The sequence below is a fragment of the Paralichthys olivaceus genome, chromosome 16, assembly GCF_024713975.1.
Source record: "Paralichthys olivaceus isolate ysfri-2021 chromosome 16, ASM2471397v2, whole genome shotgun sequence".
NCBI lineage: Eukaryota > Metazoa > Chordata > Actinopteri > Pleuronectiformes > Paralichthyidae > Paralichthys > Paralichthys olivaceus.
The window spans coordinates 22,839,072-22,847,333 of NC_091108.1; positions in this window are offsets into that span (position 1 = coordinate 22,839,072).

An 8,262-nucleotide genomic window follows, 5' to 3' on the forward strand; every position below is an offset into this window, starting at 1 on the left:
AATAAAGCAACAACATGTTGATGATTTGGAAGCATGTGCTAAAGCCAAGATGTACGGCTGGGCAAAGCGTCAAGCTGAAACTTCTCCTCTCCCCACACTCGGCTGACCATTCTAAATGCTGTCAGATTGCCAATGTCAGAACAACAAAGACATGTGAAAGTGGTTTCAACTTATCCAAAACTGTCAAATACAAATACAACAAATCCAATTTTAACTGCTAATGTAACTGGTTCAACCAGCTTATCACAGGCAAAGAAGGATGATGATTTTTTTGCTACAGGCAGTGGCAGTTAGAAGAACAAAGTATACGAACAGCGCAGAATAGGGGAAGACAGGAGGCAGATAATAACGAAAGGCAGTTGAGACAGGCAGAAGAGAATAGGGAGAGAGAGGAGAGGGAAAATAATAGAGTTAGGTAAGAAAAGAAAGAGAGGGCTGACAGAAAAGCTACAGGACTAGAAAAAAGGGCAAAGGGTGCAAGAGCACAAATCAGCAGCAAGATTTCAGAGTCAGAGCCAAAGGAACAGAGAGCCACACAGGAGAAGGTGGAGCTTAACACAGAACACAGTGCTCAAATGCATGTAGTGAGACCAAAAAAAACACAGACACAGACCTATCCTGAAACTCCACATTACTCCTGCTGTCAAGGTAGAGGACGAGAGACAATGACGGCCAAATGAAAAATGTTGACAAGAAAAGATACGCATGAGTTAGACACTTTGTGAACCCATTCACCAGAATTGTCAAAAACACAGTCGATTAATGCTCCAAAGATAATGTTAGGTGCCACACTTATCTGCAAACCATGGTCTCCATCTGAAATCATGGATATGACAAGGAAATCTCCCAATCCAATTACTCGCCCTGATGAGTATAAGATATGGTTGAAACAAGCATGCACTGTTTACAACTGTCCAATACCTGATGTTCAACAGCTGATCACTTTCACATATAGCACTGAATGGGCCTTATGTAAAGATGAGTTTGTTTTCCCCAAAGCAACAGACGATGGTCAATGGCCTGCAACCAAAACTTTCAAACTATGATTGGTTAAACGGAGAAGCTAAAACAGCAATAACAAAATGCGCAAGACAGTGTAATGACTTCTCACAGGTGATTCACTGCATCCAAGGACCAAAAGAGTCCATGCTTGAATTTATTCAGAGGTTTACACAAGTGTGGGATAGCAATGCAGGGAGAAAATTATTTTTTTGCTGTACAATCTTTTCTGCAAAATCTGAAGCATCATGTGACAGCAACGTATAAGCTGTCAATCCCTGATTGGAACACCAAGACCTGGAAGGCAACTAAATAAATGAAATAATGGCATTATACAGGAATGAGGTTTTGATTTGTGAGTTCCATCTCCAAAACTAGACAAATGTTACAGCATATAAACGATCAATTTGAACCAGAACAAGGGGGTGAACAGTATAGTAACAGGCCAAGATGAGGAAATTGTAACAAATGTGGCAAAGTAGGGCATTGGGCTAGAGAGTGTAGGAGCGGCCGTCGTAAAAACAGGCACCCAAATGAGGGTCGTCAGACAAGGGACCCCCCCACAGACAGCCTATCCTGCCCTTCCACCTCCACCCCCACCACCTCCATCCCCACTGGCTGCTAATGTGCAACCCACATATTACAATCAAGCATAGTGAGGCCATCGGGAGACAGGATCAGAGCAATCATCTCCCATTCAAGCAGCACCAATTCAACTTTCTACTGATCCCTCTAGTGATCCAATGATACCAATTCAAATAAATGATAGTTCTGTTAAGATTTTGGTAGATAGTGGAGCAACTATCTCCACTATAAAATTTGCTGAGCATGTACATGTATGTACACCGACATCTAATTTTTTTACCACTATGGGGGTTTCCGGTGTTTTGATTGCAGAACCCCTATCACAGAAAACCACAGTCATGGTTGAATGTCCAGATGTGCAGCATTCTCTTCTGATATCTGATAAGAATCCAATGAATCAATGGGAAGAGATTTATTTTATAACTGCATGCTATGATTCATTGTAACCTGGATGGATTGTTTTTAACCCTCCCTGAAAGTAAACAATACATTTAAATTGCTCAAGTTATTTTCTTTCAGAAAAAATTGAAATTAACAAATAACAATAAACACAAATATGTCACTGCAGCAATAACAAAACGCTTGCCCACCAAAGACAAGTTAAAAACTTGCAGTAATAACAACAGCTTGTCAATCAAAAGCTGCTCAAGCGTTTCAATTTTTGCAATCTACCACTGACTATTTGTATTGTTGGAAATTGCCAGATTTTAACATGCTTTCTAGTTTACAGTGTCCAACATTTAAAAAATTGCTAAAACTTCCCCAGCATGTGCAACATTGATGTCTGCCATTAGGCCTCTCCTGCATTGTCATTGTACAGCAGCATTTGACCCTTCAGAGCAGTATGAACAATTAGCTAAGAGGCTATGAGGGCGGCCGTGGCTCAGCGGTAGAGCAGGTCGTCCAATAACCAGAAGGTTGGCGGTTGCTATGGATCCATTTCCACACGTCACAATAGCAGTTGTTCCTGGCTGTGGGCCACAGCAACTTGACAAAATGGTGGCCCACTGCCAAACATTGAGAAGAGCTGTAGCAGCTTCTCAAACACAAACAATAACACACTTGGGTGAGGAACTTTACATGGTATCTTTAAGTGAGCACTCTTCAGTTCCCACCAAGCACTTTTGTTTTACACAAGCCACCCCCTCCCACACAGTTTGGGCTGCCATCAGAGCTTTCGGAGATTCCATCCATTTTATGGGCCAGACATAAAAAAAAATTGTAAATTTTTTGTAAATTCAGCTCCGCCACATAAAGTCACACTTAAGCATAATGCTGAGCTACCAATGATAAGACAGTACCATTTGCCTCTCAAAGGAATTGAAGGTGTCATTCAATCGCTATTGGATCAAGTTGTGCTGGTTCAAACCACCAGCCCATGTAACACACCCATTCTACCCATCCCAAAAGCAAATCATCCAGATGAATGAAGGTTTATGCAAGATTTGCAAACTATTAATAACATAGTAGTGCCAATAGCTCTGATTATGCCAGACACAAATTCAATTTTATCTTCATTACCATCCAGATCCACGTACTACACAGTCATTGATTTAAGGTTAGCTTTTATCTATTGCATCCAAATAGCCAGTATCTGTTTGCATTCACATATAAGGGCAAGCAGTACACATGGCGACAGTTATTGCAGGGTTCTTGTTGAGAGCCCTACAGTGTACGCAGTGTACGCAGAGCATCACTGGCTAAGGCCAGACCTATTGCAGACACCAATCCACAACTCAGATATGATTCTTTATACTGATGGTTCAGCTAGCAGACCGTCTGATAAGATACATCTGGCTGGATATGCAGTAGTAAATGATCGGGAAGTGGTAGAAACAAGGGCTCTCCCCCATGGAACTTCAGCACAGGTGGCAGAACTATATGCTCTCACCAGAGCTTGTATTCTAGCTACCAATAAGGTCTCTACTATTTACACTGACTCGCGCTACGCATTCAGTGCCACCCATGATTTTGGCCAGTTATGTAAGATGAGATGCTTTGTGTCATCATCTGGCAAACCGCTACAGCATCACGCATTAATAAATGACTTGTTAGATGCTATTTTGTGTCCGTCTCAGCCGGCAGTTGTTTATGTGCTGCTCACACTAACGAAACTGATTCTGGTTCACGAGGAAATGCAATGGCTGACACTGCAGCCAAACAAGCCGCGAGTTCCTCTTCCTCCATGGTATATCAATGTGCCTCCACACGACCCACCAATCCAATTCCAGTACCTTCCACTAATGATGTCATGAAAATGCAAAATCACGCTGATGACAGGGAGTGAAATCTTTGGTTGCGTAAAGGTTGTGAAGGTCATGCGGAGTCTGGTTTGTGGCTCCACCCTAATGGTCGACATGTTTGCCCTCGAGCTCTCAAACTGGCCACCTGCAGTATCATTGACTAAACTTCTAGAACTGTGGTGTTTCACTGAACAGCAACTGAACAATCATCCTGACTGTAATGCATGGACAGTTAATTACCAAGAGGTTACACTCTTAACCCGAACTAGTTGAGTTTACTAGAAAATCACATGGAAACCTGTTGCCTTATCCCGTTTAAGTTTTTACAAAACATGAAATTAAACCACCTAAGCTGTATTGACATAGATAACTTGGACATGTTCAAGTTTACATTAGTAGTCTTTACTCAAAACCATTAGTTCACATAAGTTATCTCTTTTCTGAGGTCTAACCAACCATTTTAGGTCAAATGCACATAAATATATAAAAGCACTATTTAAAACTGTTTTGATTTAGAAATTGTATAAAATACATTGTTTAAAGAAAATTGTATGGGAAAGAAGAAATTAAACAATACATTTAAATTGCTCAAGTTATTTTCTTTCAGAAAACATTGAAATGAACAAATAACAATTAACACAAATATGTCACTGCAGCAATAACAAAACGCTTGCCCACCAAAGACAAGTTAAAAACTTGTAGTAATAACAACAGCTTGTCAATCAAAAGACAAGTAAAAATAAGCATCAAAGCTGCTTGTTAATAATTCTAAAATAAGTACTGTTTCTTTTGTATCCCTGAAGACAAAGGGAACACCACCATGTGACACTTTAGTATTGTATTTTATCCAACTTAAAAACAAAAACAAACTCAAACCCAAAATAATAGCTTCTCTAGATCAATGGGATAACCATGTCATTATAGGCTACTGATATTAGCAACTAAAGAGCGCAGTCACAAATGCTTGTGTATTTGTTTGTATTTTAACATCTGCTCCTAATGTGCTCACAAATCCCAAGGTTAATGTGTCTCTACATCTAAACATTATGTAAAAGCACATACTGAACATACAGTGCTAACATATAACTACAGATATTTGCCCTTGGACAGATGCAGACAGACACAAAACAGGCTTAGCTAAAACAAAAAAATTTTTTTACATGGCAGCACTTCCAGATTTTGCATGTGCGGTCTTCTTTGAGACAATTCCATACATGATCAATGTACATGCCCTGACTGTACATTGGCAAAGTATTCCTGTACATTGCAAGCTGGTTTTTCAATGTTTGTAACTTTGGTTTTAGTTCACTGTGGCCCAACTCAAGAAGTACCTGCTGGATGAATTGGAATGTGAGCTTCATAGACTTGGGGTAGTTGAGATGCAGTGCATATGAGTCCAAATAGAATGCACATAGCTTTTGGCAGGTCTTTGATGTCCCTCAATGATGATCTTCAATGAGGCTGGACTTAGATGCACAGAGGATGACGTCACATCACCTTCCCTCTCAATTAAGAGTATCCCACAATAAGGACATTTCACATAAAATAACCATCAATAATTTTAATCATTGTAGCCTAATCAGAGAGTCGGACACAAGAGGAAAGGTGTTGATTGGTTATTACATAGAAACTGGATGGACAGATTGTACTACTGATAAGTAGAAAAGTATTTTATTATTCTGTATAAAACTAAGCTCACAGGGTTTATCAAAAATAAACTAACAAATAAGAAAATGAAAGATGGAGTCCCTTTAGATCAGGGGTGTCAAACATGCAGCCGGCCCATATGCCAAGGAAAAGGTACAGTTCTGCAGTAGCTCCCATATTTTAACCTGTAATGTTTTAAGAGGTATCCCCTTTTATCAGATATAAACTCGCAATACTTACACTTACACTGCATCTTCGCAAGAACCTGAAAAAAAGAAAATAAGAAACCTTTTATTTCAATGTCTCAGTTGCTGCTGTGCTAATAATTACTAATAATATCATAATTTTAAAAGTTCACCAAGTTACTACTGTAAGACCATTTTGAATCTTCAGATTTGCGACCATTAGCCACAAGCATGTGTGCAAACACACATTACATTAACCCTTTATGACCATGGACCAAGTCCACCAGAAAGGTTTGAATTTCCGCGGGCTGTTGTATAACATCTTAAGTTATCTGTGCTTTTTACAGTTTCAACAAACCCATTAGTGCAAAGAAACAGCGCTGTGGGACACAATGAATGCACGATATGTTAGCGTAACGTCTCCCATTTAAAACAGAATTGAGAATTATCGCTCTGTTGGATTTAGTTGCGATTCTACCGACGTCTAAAAATAGATGAGTTAGCTTAAGACTGCGCCGGTCTTAAGCTAACTTTTAGCAAACATGTTGCAACCAGACCAGTCTTGATAATTGCTTTACACGCTCTTCAGTCCACTTGGTGTAGTTAACACTACTTTAAAACATCCACAGTTTATTTTTTAATACACAACTCAGTTTTCTCAACTTAATTTTACCATTAAATTGCAGAGCGCAACAGCTATAAAGTGAACCACCAGAAAAACTTTAGCATATTAAGACAAAGTTTTCTTTAGTATTTAGTTGACTTGTTAACACTGAACCGTGTAATAAAATTTCCTCCAAAAACTCAAATACTTACAATTTGGCGTGATATGACTTGGCTTCGGAAAATCCTCAGCTTTCTCCAAAAGACGAGCAGGTCAGACTCTCACACAGGACTTGTCCAGACTTGTCTCAGTTGAACGGCTCCGCCCCTCCCTCACAGAAAAATAACTTTATATGTAATCTCTGTTTAACATTATCATTGCACTGTATATTTTCAATTTTCTAATCCAAAGTAATTACATTGATTTTTACAAAACATAATAGAATAAGTAATGAGCACTAAAAAGTTTAAACTGAAAACAAAATCCGGGTTTACAGTGTACTTTGTAGTTACTTTGTATCCATAAACACAATCAATGCAGCCGGATCTGAACCAAAGGTGCAAGATGGATGGATAAACACAGTGTTCAGCCACCTGTAGTGCAAAAAGCATATTAAGCTCTCAACCTGATGGTTGCTTATGCGCGTGATCGTAATCTCAGTAATTGCTGGATATGTCAACGTATGCCAGCATCAGTACACTCTTCAATGTTTAATCCAATCCAATCTGAATGACCTTGATTCAAGATTTAAAGATGAGGCAAATGGTTGCTATACTCCAACCTACCCTGTAGACTTTGCAATGTCAAATATGCAAATGTGAGTGGAACTAGGCTTCAATTATAGAATCCAAATAATACTGGCTCAGACAAATTGTTCAAAAACTTTTGAACACCAGGTGTGTGTTCCCCAGCCGTATTCTACCAGTATTCTGGTTAAATCTTTAGTCTTTGTGCAACCATGGTTTGGCACTAGGTCCATAGGTTCAGTCAAAATACAAAGGCGTAACTGTTCAGCTCCCCTGCAGAGTGAGCTTCAATCCCTATACATCACAGATATGAGACTGCGTAAGCAGGCAATACTGTCTCCATAAATAGAAAATACATTTGATTGTTTAGGAACTAGCAGACCCATAGATTAAATGATCTGTTGGGGTTTAAAGTGTGACTGCAGGAAAGCTGACTTCAGAATATGAGAGAGCATCATGCACAGATGTCGTATGGATGAATTCTGATTTTCCATGACCAAGCTTCAATAAATATTGCAGCATAAGACGTCAAAGGGCTCCTGAACTCTTTCTTCACTGATGAGTTGACCATTGATCAGCAGATTTTCCAATGGCAATGGACACCAAAGAAAATAATCAATTCTCTGTATCAACCAGACCTGATTCGCTGGAGTGAATTGTATTGGTTGTCTGACATCACTGGCATATTAAACATTTCAGTGGGCATTATTAAGAGTTGTGAGACCAAAGTGACCAGCAGGTTATATTAAATCTCATTGGATACTGCCAGGGGAATTAGGTAAACTATTTTTCTGCTGGGGTCACTCCTCACAATTGAAGCATGTAGAAAGAAAATGCTACACAAACTGGCATTTTTTCCCAATAAATTTAAATAATTGCGTGGATTTAAAGGTGTTTGACAAAGCAGTGGCTCTCTGCTCTTATTAAAGTTTTTTCTTCTTCTTGAACATTTGGCAGGGAAGAGGCAGATGGAAAACAAGGGGTGAGGGGGAAGGATCTACAGTGAAAGTCCAGACTCCTTGACATTGTGTTCAAGGTCTTCTTGTGCACTGATTTAAAATAATTCCCTGTCATTGTTACAAATATAACTGCTGTAGTAACTCCTCATTGGACTCTGGTAACATAGATGTTTATCAAAGTAGTTAGGTTATCACTGTACTGCCTGTTTCTCTGACTCTTCTCTTCCCAAATAGTAAAAACTTTGGATGTTTACTTTTTATACTAACAGCAATATGCTCCTTGTACTAACTATA